Consider the following 12,162-nt stretch of genomic DNA (forward strand, 5'->3'; position numbering starts at 1 on the left):
AAGCCAACGTCGGGAAAGATCAGACTGGATTTCGTAGAAATGCTGGAACACATGAGGCAATACTGACCTTACGGCTTATCTTGTAAGATACATTAAGGAAAGGCAAAACTAAGTTTCTAGCATTTGTAGACTTAGTGAAAGCGTTTGATAATGTTTACTGGAATAATTATTTTCAAATTCTGAAGGTGGCGGGGGAAAAAATACAGGGAGCAAAAGGCTTTTACAATTTTTACAGAAACTAGATGGCAGTTATAAGAATCGACGGTCACGAAAGGGAAGCGGTGGTTGAGAAGGGAGTGAGACAGAGTTGTAGCGTATCTGCGATGTTATTGAAAATGTATATTGAGCAAGCAGTAAAGGAAAAAAATAAAAAAGAGTGGAGTAGGATTTAAAATCCATGGAGAAGAAATAAAAACTTTGAGATTGGTGGACGTCATTGTAATTCTGTCGAAGACAGTAAAGGACCTGGGAGAACAGTTGAACGGAATGGACAGCGTCTGGAAAGGAGAATATAAGATGAACGTCAACAAAAGCAAAACGAGGATAATGGAATGCAGTCGAATTAAATTAAGTGATGCTGAAGTAATTAGATTAGGAAATAAGAGATTTAAAGTAGTAGATGAGTTCTGCTATTTGGGAAGCAAAATAACTGATGATGATCAAAGCAGAGAGGATATAAAATGTCGACTGACAAAGAAAGCGTTTCTGAAGAAGAGAAATTTGTTAACATCGAGTATAGATTTAAGTATCAGGAAGTCTTTTCTGAAAGCATTTGTAGGAAGTGTAGCCATGTATGGAAGTGAAACATGTACGATTAATAGTTTAGATAAGAAGAGAATAGAAGCTTGCAGAATGTGGTGCTACAGGAGAATGCTGAAGATCAGATGGCTACATGACGTAACTAATGAGGAGGTACTGAACAGAATTTGGGATAAGAGGAATTTGTGGCACAACGTGATTAGAAAAAGGGGTCGGTTGGTAGAACATGTTCTGAGGCATCAAGGGATCATCAGTTTAGTTCTGGAGGGAGGCGCAGAGGGTAAAAATTGTGGAGGGAGACGAAGGCATGAGGACACTAAGCAGATTCAGAAGCATGTAGGTTGCAGTAGTTAGTTGGAGATGGAGAAGCTTGCACAGGATAGAGCAGTATGGAAAACTGCATCAAACCGGCCTCTGGACTGAAGACGACGACAACAACAACACACAACAACAACAAGCTAAAGAGAAGAAATTTCTATGGACTGAAGACCACAACAACAACTTGGAGAGAGTTTATTTTCCACAGAACTCTCCGTCTCTCGTCCTATGAGCATAAAAAGATTCTTGCCACAGATTAGTGGCCAATAACAGCCGTAGGCTTGGCTTTACTCTGTGAGACATGAACAAACGCTCGTTTCTCCCATCACCATTCTGAACACTTTTCGAAGGGATTCTAACTCTTCCCACGGATTTGGTAAACACCATAGACGTCGGCATGTCTGTCGGGGTGTCAACTTCCTTCTTAACCAAAAGGCTGTTAGGTTTCTGCTCATTTTAAGGCAGGATATGGTGGCTGCCTCCAGTACTTACTAACCTAATGACGCATAAAAGTAGTTATAGAGAAAACCGATGCTTGTCTGAGGTAGGATGGAGGAGTTGCAGTCTACTCAAGAATGGGGTAGCTTACAAAATTCTTTAGTGTTACGCATCAATCTTGGACCAATATCAGATAGTAACGAGAAAGGAAACAGAGAAGATCTAAAGAATAGCATCGAGTTTCATCTAAAGTACGCTCAGTAAGCCCGAAAACATCACTGGGTATCTATTCCGACGACGCTAGAAGAGAGGTTTTGTGCACTGTGTGGTTTATTATTTATTTCTGAGATGGTACGTTCCTATAAGAGTGATTAATATATGGCTGCCTCTTACGAGTAACTCAAGAGTACACCACGAAGCTAAAATGAGATATATTCGAGTTCACGCAAAGGCTTATCAACATCTGTCTTCACGCGCACTATTCCCTCCGGGGATAAGAAAGTATTCAGTGGCGTGTAAAGTACCCTTCGAAAGACACAGTAAGTTGTCTTGCGGAGTTCAGATGTATATGCAGAGTAGGTAAGTAGGCTTCACTTTGGTAGCTTAGGTTGAAGTGAGCATGTCATTTTCAGATGACGTTTTCAAGTGGCGCCCCCTCAGGGTGAAATACACTTGTTAATTAGGACTGTCGAGATATTTACGTGACTGAACCTCGTAACAAGAAACCTGTCCAAGAGCTAACTAAACAAATACATCAGGAATATTAAGACCAGTGACAGACATTCAGGTCGTGAGAGTTATTAACTGATGAGATAAGGTGAATGATTGTGTAGTTTCCAATGATTGAGGAAATAAGGATAGACATTAATGCTGAACCTGAGAGAATAACTGTTCTTATGCCATGAAAGTAACCGTAACCATGAATAGCAGATGATTACAAGTGTCCAATAACACTGAAATTATATGATTGTTAGTTGTTTTATAATATAATAATACACATACGGTTTTCAGTTATATCTGTAGTAACTCTACTCATGACTATAGATGTAAAAATATTTTCTAAAACGGGAAAAACTAGACACATACTGAGGTAGCCATAAACCAAAGAGAATTACGAAGAGAACAAACTGCTAAATTCGATCAATTTCAGTCTTTTGTTTTGTTAATAGCCACTGTTATTAGAACTAATTCATAATGAACTATAATTAATTTTTAATTTTCTTACTATGCAGTTAGATTGTGCGAACCATCTTGAGTATGAAAATCTACAAGATGAGAAGTACTAAAGGACACCATTTTCTAGACTTTTATCATTGTACTGAATGTATTGTTCGACGAGGTTTAAACACACAAGAATGCGGATTATCAGAAATCATTAGATGAAGTATCATTGACTCGTATTAACATCTATTCAGCATTTGCCTTCATTTTTTCCTGCGCTCATTCCGCTCTGGTACGATCCACTAATAATGTAACTCCGCAGTTACTGTATTTTAATTTTGTTGCTACATGAACTGCCTGACACCATTTATTGTAAAGGAGGAAATCTGTGTGTGCCATATGTCAATTGTGTAAATCTTGTGTTAAAATTTTGAGTGTTTGTAGATCGTCCTTTCTATGGTAAAAATGAAGTTACACTACAGCCTAAACGAAAAGGTGCAAAACCACTTACTTAGAGCTTTTTGGGTGGCGTATGTACCCAGCCAACAAACTTTAATATACCACGTGGATCTGACCGAGATTTATTTCATCTTGCTGCATGAAAAACCAGTATGCTGCACATAAAGTTTGTTGCACACTTATTTCAATGCACTGCTGTGACTGCGACCTGTCTAGTGCATTATGTTTTTTCCTATTCTTCTCTTCACCCTTATTTCACCCATTTTACCTATCCCAGTATCACAAAGAGAGAAGGAATTGCCTGTCACTTCTAAAATGACAGCTTTATTCCAGGCATTAATACAGTTATAGTGAGAGACAGGTACAGTTTTTATACAATTTTCATTCACATTTATGATGAAATTTACTTGAATTCTGACAACAGAATAACTCGATGACTTTTAACGAATTTCTGGATTTTGTTGACCGAAACAAGGAAGTACTTAAACAATTTGGAGTGTGGTGTGTGGAGAAAAATTGCAGAGTATGACCTGGCGAGAGAAAAATCACTCTATCATCAGGCCACAAGTGGCCCATCGGGACCATCCGACCAAAGTGTCAGTCGAGGATGCGGATACGAGGGGTGTCTGGTCAGCACACCGCTCTCCCGGTGGTTATGATGATTTTCTTTGACCGGAGCTGCTACTATTCGGTCGAGTAGCTCCTCAGTTGGCATCACGAGACTGAGTGCACCCCGAAAAATGGCAACAGCACATGGCGGCCTGTATGGTCACCCATCCAAGTGCCGGCCACGCCCGACAGCGCTTAACTTCGGTGGTCTGACGGGAACGGGTGTATCCACTGCGGCAAGGCCGTTGCCCGGTGAGAGAAAGAGGGGATCTTTCCTATCTGAAACGATAACTACGTATTAAGGGGAGAAAGGCTGAAGTTTGTTACATATTCGTGATCATGTGAAGAATACGTTGCTGCAGAGAAGAGGCACGGCAGAATACTACCAGTAAGAGAAAAATCGATGGGGTGTTTGTTATCAGACTCTCACGGCATGCAGGGCACCTACATTTACTCAATGCAGTTAAAAGGCAGACGAGAATGTGTCACTTGGCACAGCATCTGGTCTGTGTGACGCGGCAGCTGATGATAACACAGCGTAGACAGTATTATGCCTTTCGTTCGGAAACTACTCATCTAAATATGAGATATTTCTCAAACTTGAAGTAATAAACAGTAAAACAATAAGTAATTCACTAATTTATTAGTTAACATGCCATTGTGTTGAGACATAGTATGTACCTCTCGTATAATAATGCAATGCAGTCTGAAATGCGAATAATATACCAACAGCCACAATATCTGCTATCTATGTGCCCGGCTACACTTCTTAAACCACTAACAGCTAAATTTTTCGTAATGCTGGCAAACAGAAAAATACTTTTGTTACGCTGAATTATCGGAAGAGGGAATACAAACTGTGTCAAGCACCTTTCCTAAAATACTAAATGTTTGTCAAAATAATTTTCCGCGTAGACGATAAATTGATTCAGAATGAAAATGTCGGAAAACAAAGCGGATGAAACTTTTCTGGAAGTTTTATTTTTCCCCCCGTTTCAAGCATTTGGGCAATAAAATCTACCGCTGGTTTAAGCTTTCGTGTGCCGCAGACCGTTACGCTGCCTTATGAGATTCACTGCCACAGATACTACAAAGCCCGCACAGATTTTTAAAGGGCCATAAATGTCCTGTGGATCTAAATAATGTCGCTATTAAGTCCAGAGGTTGCGGAATACGTTTGTTGCTTTGTGGGACAGAGATTACTCCGTCATGCGGCAGAACACGTTCTGCTTTGTAATCCGAATGGGGACTGCTTTCCGGCAGACATATTATTACGCACGAGAAACTACACTTGAAGGTATCAGGAATGTATTGTCTGCGAAGCAGACTGCACTACAACGTTATTGTCTGATTATGTGAGAGACGCATGCGAGAAAATTCGCTGGCTTGTCTATAACTATTACACAGTAAAATTTTATTTCAAGATGTGGAAAGGACGTTCTAATTCTGGGGAACTGACTACAAAACAGGAGCGGTACGAAAGTGAAGACATTAATGCTGGGAACAACATCAGAAGCAACAGAACAGAAATTGTACTGAAATGCAGGAGGATCTGCAGCGAATTGACGCATGGTGCAGGGAATGGAAATTAAATCTCAATGTAGACAAGTGTAATGTGCTGCGAATACATAGAAAGAAAGATCCCATATCATTTAGCTACGACATAGTAGGTCAGCAACTGGAAGCAGTTAATTTCATAAATTATCTGGGAGTACGCATTAGGAGTGATTTACAATGGAATGATCATATAAAGTTGATCGTCGGTGAAGCAGATGCCAGACTGAGATTCATTGGAAGAATCCTAAGGAAATGCAATCCGGAAACAAAGGAAGTAGGTTACAGTACGCTTGTTCGCCCACTGCTTGAATACTGCTCAGCAGTGTGGGATCCGTAACAGACAGGGTTGATAGAAGAGATAGAGAAGATCCAACGGAGAGCAGCGCGCTTCGTTACAGGATCATTTAGTAATCGCGAAAGCGTTACGGAGATGATATACGAGGGTTATTCCAAAAGTAAGGTCCGGTTATAAAAAAAAATCAAAACTAAAATGTTTTTTCAAAACAATTGTTTTATTTACATTCCTTACATCTTTATCTATTTTTCTACATAACTTCCATACGTATTTAAACATTTGTCACATCGTTCAACAAGCTTTTGAATGCCCATGTTATAGAAATCGGCCGCCTGTGACGATAACCAGTCCTTAACTGCTTCTTTCACTTCATCATCTGTGTCGAAGCGCTTGCCGCCGAGAAACTCCTTTAAGTAACGGAACAGGTGGAAATCACTTGGCGCCAGGTCCGGACTGTAAGGAGGATGGTCCATCTGTTCCCATCCAAATTTCTTGATCAGAGCTTGCGTTTCATTTGCAGTGTGGGGTCTGGCATTGTCATGCAACAACAAGATTCCAGACGACAAAAGACCACGTCGCTTATTCTGGATTGCACGTCGAAGTTTAGTCAGGGTAGCGCAGTAGGCGGCTTTATTAATCGTTGTTCCTCTCTCCATAAAATCGACTAACAATACTCCACGTCTATCCCAGAACACAGTCGCCATAACCTTACGTGTTGAGATTGTCTGCTTTGCCTTGACCTTGACTGGCGATGACGTGTGACGCCATTGCATTGACTGACGTTTAGACTCTGGAGTGATGTGAGAAACCCATGTCTCATCCCCTGTGACAACATTGTCTAAAAGACTGTCACCTTCCTTATGATATCGCTCCAAAAAATCAAGAGCAAAAGCCATTCTTTTCATTCGTTGGGGCTCAGTAAGCAGCCTGGGAACCCAACGGGCACACAATTTGTGAAACTTCAAATGTTCAGACACAATTCTGTACAAAGTTGTTCTACTCACATTCGGAAAATGCATCTCTACGTCTGTAATAGTGAATCGGCGATCTTCACGAATTTTTTTGTCAACCGCATTGACCAAATCGTCTGAAATCACTGATGGTCGGCCACACCGTGGTTCATCGTGCACATTATCCCGTCCTTCATTAAAAGCTCGCACCCACTTGCGCACTTTACTGTCGCTCATTATGTTAGGACCGTACACTTCAGTAATCTGCCGATGGATTTCCTCCGCTGAATTGTTTCTTGCAGACAAAAACCGTATCACTGCCCTTACTTCACAATCGGCGGGCTGATCAATTGTCTTAAACATTGTAAAGTGACACTGTGAACTACACTCAGCAACAGTAACAAAGCGAATGGCGGCGTTTGACGCGCAAGGCTTGCCGGGAGTCGGCGCGCATGCGTGTTTTGTCATTGGCGCCAAATTTCAATAGTTACGGCGAATCGGACCTTACTTTTGGAATAACCCTCGTATAAAGTCCAGTGGAGGACTCTGCAGGAGAGACGCTCAGTAGCTCGGTACGGGCTTTTTATCAAGTTTCGAGAACATACCTTCACCGAGGAGTCGAGCAGTACATTGCTCCCTCCTCCGTATATCTCGCGAAGAGACCATGCGAATAAAATCAGAGAGATTAGAGCCGACACAGAGGCATTCCGACAATCCTTCTTTCCACGAACAATACGAGACTGGAATAGAAGGGAGAACCGATAGAGGTGCCCGAGGTACCCTCCGCCACACACCGTCAGGTGGGTTGCGGAGTATGGATGTAGATGTAGATGTAGAGAGGAATGCACAGCACTGTCCTGGGTGCCAAGTCTCGAAAAGATATATCCTCGTTAGAAGTACGTTCTTGTTCTGTCCGAGGGATTTCTTTGCACTTCAAATATCATTTCAAGGTTGTTGAAGAAACGAAAGATTCATAGAGGAGAGTGATAACATGTTTCTCAACTAAATCTTCCGTAGTAACCGTGGTGTTCCTTGACAAATATGTGACATCTGATTTCGTACAATCTGCCGGCCGCAAATATTGGCCCACCATTATTACTCTTCCCATCTGAAATGGTGTTTGAGGCCGACAACCATTACGTCTTCATTCCGTTCTGAAAAATAGCCCTCTTTGGGCCCGAATAATGATTCAGCGCTAGTTAGGGTGAGTTTCTGGAAGATCATTGACAAAAAATATTTATTGACTTCATGGTTCCTGTCTCTCTTTATGACGCACTGGAATCTAATGCCTATTAACAGAACGTGTAGAAGGAAGCCTCATGCCATTAAAGAGGATACAATGCAAAGCCGTCAATTTCGTTGCGATTTCGTTTAAGTAGCATCACTGCAACTGATGCGTACTCGCCCATAAAACTAACAGTCAGTCCTTTCTCCATTAGTCCTCAGTTATTATCAATTACACCACGACATCCCCCTACTTAAATCATAATTCGCGCTATCCTCACAGCAACACATTGTGTTGTATATTAACCGGGGGCCTAGAAACGACGGAGAGGCTCCGTCCCCGCAGCAGCCGCAGTGGTCCACAACCCCACGACGACTACCGCAGTACACTTCACCCCTCCGCCGCCCCACACCGAACCCCACTTTCAGGGTTGTTGTGCAGTTCGGTCCCCGGTGGACCTCCCCAGAGAACGTCTCACACCAGACGAGTGTAACCCCTACGTTTGCGTGTTAGAGTAATGGTGGTGTAGGCGTAGGTGGACACTTGTTTGCACAGCAATCGCCAACATAGTGTAGCTGAGGTGGAATGAGGGGAACCAGCCCGCATTCGCCGAGGCAGATGGAAAACCGCCTAAAAACCATCCACAGACTAGCATGCTCACCGGACCTCGACACAAGTTTACCAGCCGGATTCGTGCCGGGAACCAGGAGCTCCTTCCCAATCCGGTAAGCCGTGCGTTGGACGGCACGGCTGACCGGGCGGGCTCAGCAACACATTACTCCTAAAAGGCAACAACGATAAGCCGTTTATTGGTACGTGTGCGACAGAATGAGCTACTAAGACGTTCCAAAACGCCGTGAATACAAACGGAATTTTATCAAGTCTGATACTTCGGGTTCTCCTGGTGATGGAAAGGTAGGGTCCACTATTACGGATAGTCTTTGGGCTAGGGACCATTTGTGACACAGCGGCAGGATCGTCTTAGTGTAACTATCCTACAGTACCGGTTCAAAGTTTGAATGTTACATAATTCCTCCAGCTTATGCTACTATCTGTTTCTCTGAGTAAAATTGCGGTAAATCTAACAACTATGACGTTCTAAATAATTCTTATACTCATTAATTCCATTTCTAACGCACCGATGTAGTTACCTTACAGATTGCCACATTACACGCTACAATTCGGAGCTATATAGCGGCAGAAGGTTGCTACTATCGCGAGCAAAGCGGGAAAGTCGGTCCAGTAATATGCATGACATGTAATACTCGTACTTCAACCGAGATTGAAAATAGAATAAGAAATTTGGAGGCATCACTTTCCAGTACGCCCTCGTACTTCACATTGCAGCTGTTACACTGAGCCGCGAGGAGATGCGGCGCGGTTTGAGGAGGCATGTCATGGACTGCGCGGATACTCCCGCGGGAGGTTCGAGCCCTCCCTCGGGCATGGGTGTGTGTGTTGTTCTTAGCATAAGTTAGTTTAAGTAATGTGTAAGTCTAAGGACCGATGAACTCACCAGTTTGGTCCCTTATTGAACATTTTGTTACTCTGAGCTTTGTAGATGCCAGCTTTATCAGGTTTATCAACCTCAAGTCTTAAATTATTTCTTAATTTCGAACGTTTTGATTGCAGCTCCAGTTTTAAACGGTTTTTAAATGTTCTCTGTTACCTGAGATAAATTACCAAAATTCGGAATGCGACTTTCAAATGGTTCAAATGGCTCTGAGCACTGTGGGACTTAACATCTTTGATCATCAGTCCCCTAGAACTTAGAACTACGTAAACCTAACTAACCTAAGGACATCACACACATTCATGCCCAAGACAGGATTCGAACCTGCGACCGTAGCAGACACGCGGTTCCAGACTGAAGCGCCTAGAACCGCATGGCCACATCGGCCGGCTAATGCGACTTTCATTACGTTCTACGTGGTACTCCATTTACCTTCCTGTTTCTTACCTACTAATTTACTCACTATGTTTTCATGGTATCTGTTTACCTGCCTTTCAGAGACTGTTGGATTATAGTAGCAGTAAATGGAAGAGACGAATGAAGGACAATGAAACAAGCAGACAATGTCGATAAACGTATGTCCCTAAACTAATAATTTCCCCTATACTATACGACGTATTACGACTTAGTAGACGAACATGTTATCAGAGAACCCTCGAGGGTGAAAACTGCAGACATGCAGCTAAGACAAAGACATTACAGCAGCTGGTCCAAATGGCCACCGTCCATGAGAGGGCAGGTTTCAACCCGTCTTCTCATCGATTCCAATATACTTTATAAAATCCAGGCGTCCTCCACAGCCATTGGCAGCGATCCACATCCCTTTCCCGAGGATCATCGACACTACCAACAGGACTAGATTACACCCTTACACTTGTCGTAAATTCTTGCTACGCATTCCCGAATAATCCTGTGAAAGTGTTCCGTTGTACCGTCACGCATGTACCACGCTCACATTCTGTCAACATAAATAACATCATTTTGAGCGAAGCGACGTAATTAACTTGGCCTTAAACATTAACAGTCTTGCAACACTGGTATGATTGTATAAGTCTAATCAGGAAAATCATTGATTGTCGATCCATATTGAATTAACTGTTCTGATACACAAGGGAGCTCCACCTCACGTTACTCGTCAAGTTACTAGGTTACTTCATAACACTTTTAGATAAAACCGAATCATTGGCAGATCGTTCCAAACTGCGTGGCCATCAAGACCACCAGGTTTGAATCCTGTGACTTCTGGCTGCGGGTTTACCTGAAGGGCAGAGGTTTGTAAACAGGACACTAACAACCGTTGGAAACTGAAGATGAGCATGGTGAAGGACGTAGCCAACATCCCATCTAAGATGCTTCGGGCAGCAGTAGAGTTATTTGTACTGATTGATTTTTCTTATTTTGAGAGAACTGAAGGATGATCTGTTTTAATTGTACAATTTATACAGACTTTGATGTCATCTTCAGGTCTTCAAATCTTTTGTTGTGTAACATGTTCATTTTAAGCTGAACCTCACGCACAAGATGTCAAGTGGATAAAAATAAGCTGAGATTTATTCATTTGATTTCTTGGCGTGAGTTCAGCGTAAAATTAATATGGTTTACAAATAAAGTTTTAAGACTTGAAGATAAAGCAAAGTCTGTTGGAACCGTTTACCCTAAGTAAAGAATACAAAAAGTAGTATTTTATGTGATCTTGGCTGTTGAATGGCTTTTTACACTTCCTACTACACTTCCAGGCTGTCGTGAATGGAGGTGGTTCAAAAATGGCTCTGAGCTTTATGGGACTTAACATCTGAGGTCATCAGACCCCTAGAACTTAGAACTACTTAAACCTAACTAACCTAAGGACATCACACACATCCATGCCCGAGGCAGGATTCGAACCTGCGACCGTAGCGGTAGCGCTGTTCCAGACTGAAGCGCCTAGAACCGCTCGGCCACTACGGCCGGCCAATGGAGGTGGTCGTCAAATTGAGCAACGTTTGTACCCAGGAACGTAAACATGGTACGCTATTAACAATTGTTTCTCTCTCATGTGGAAATTTTAATGTGTTCCTTTTAATGGTTTATTCGTTTTTCCTCTTCGGCATGATCTCACAAATGTTTCCACAGAAATTCATTGTCATACTATCACTCGTTTTCACGAAGGCCCGCTCAAGTATCGGAAGTTTAATTATAACCACACTGTTCTCGACAGAAAAATTCTTGTGTATCAAAATAGCCGTTTTTGTCGGCTTCTTGTACTCTCTGAAGGCATGCTAACCATTACACTTCATGATATTTAATTCAAGGAACCGAAAATTACCACTTTTTCTTGTTCGACGGTGTATTAAATTTTATTGCGCAATTTTTGTGCATGAGGATAAGAATAGGAAACTGGCTCTACTGGACCGGTTTTAGATTGCGATACCTACCGAGAAAAATGCTAATATACTAAATGAACAGGTGACAAGACACGGAAACTACTTTTTAAAGTAATCGTATATCTGTTATAATTTCAGTCTGTGGTCAGCTACTTCAACTGTAGCTATACCGTTGGCATTCAGTGCGTAACGAGATTCGATTGCTCCGGAAAATCATTATAGCTGCTCTTTAACTTGTAACAGTATACTTTCTTTTACGTAGTCCAAATTTTTAACTTTATTGTATTTGTAAGATTTTTTAAAATTATTCTGATGTTATCAATAACACTGATTTTAACAACCACAACTTCGTATCTCTCATGAGTAAAATCTTGATTCCTTTAAATTTAATAAAGGAGAATAGAAAATAATTGTTGAGTAAAGGACAAACAGCAACAACAGTAACTGGTATCGGTGCTTAATGCTGTTCTCCTGATTAAGTTAACCACACCCGAAGGCAGTTCACACAAAAATCA

At 41.8% G+C, this 12,162-nt stretch overlaps 1 pseudogene; it reads right to left on the reverse strand.

Annotated features, from left to right (window-relative positions):
• Window positions 1–3,876: 3,876 nt before the first annotated feature.
• On the reverse strand, window positions 3,877–3,994 carry LOC126237568 (5S ribosomal RNA; annotated as a pseudogene).
• Window positions 3,995–12,162: the final 8,168 nt, after the last annotated feature.

Source organism: Schistocerca nitens, chromosome 2, assembly GCF_023898315.1.
Source record: "Schistocerca nitens isolate TAMUIC-IGC-003100 chromosome 2, iqSchNite1.1, whole genome shotgun sequence".
NCBI lineage: Eukaryota > Metazoa > Arthropoda > Insecta > Orthoptera > Acrididae > Schistocerca > Schistocerca nitens.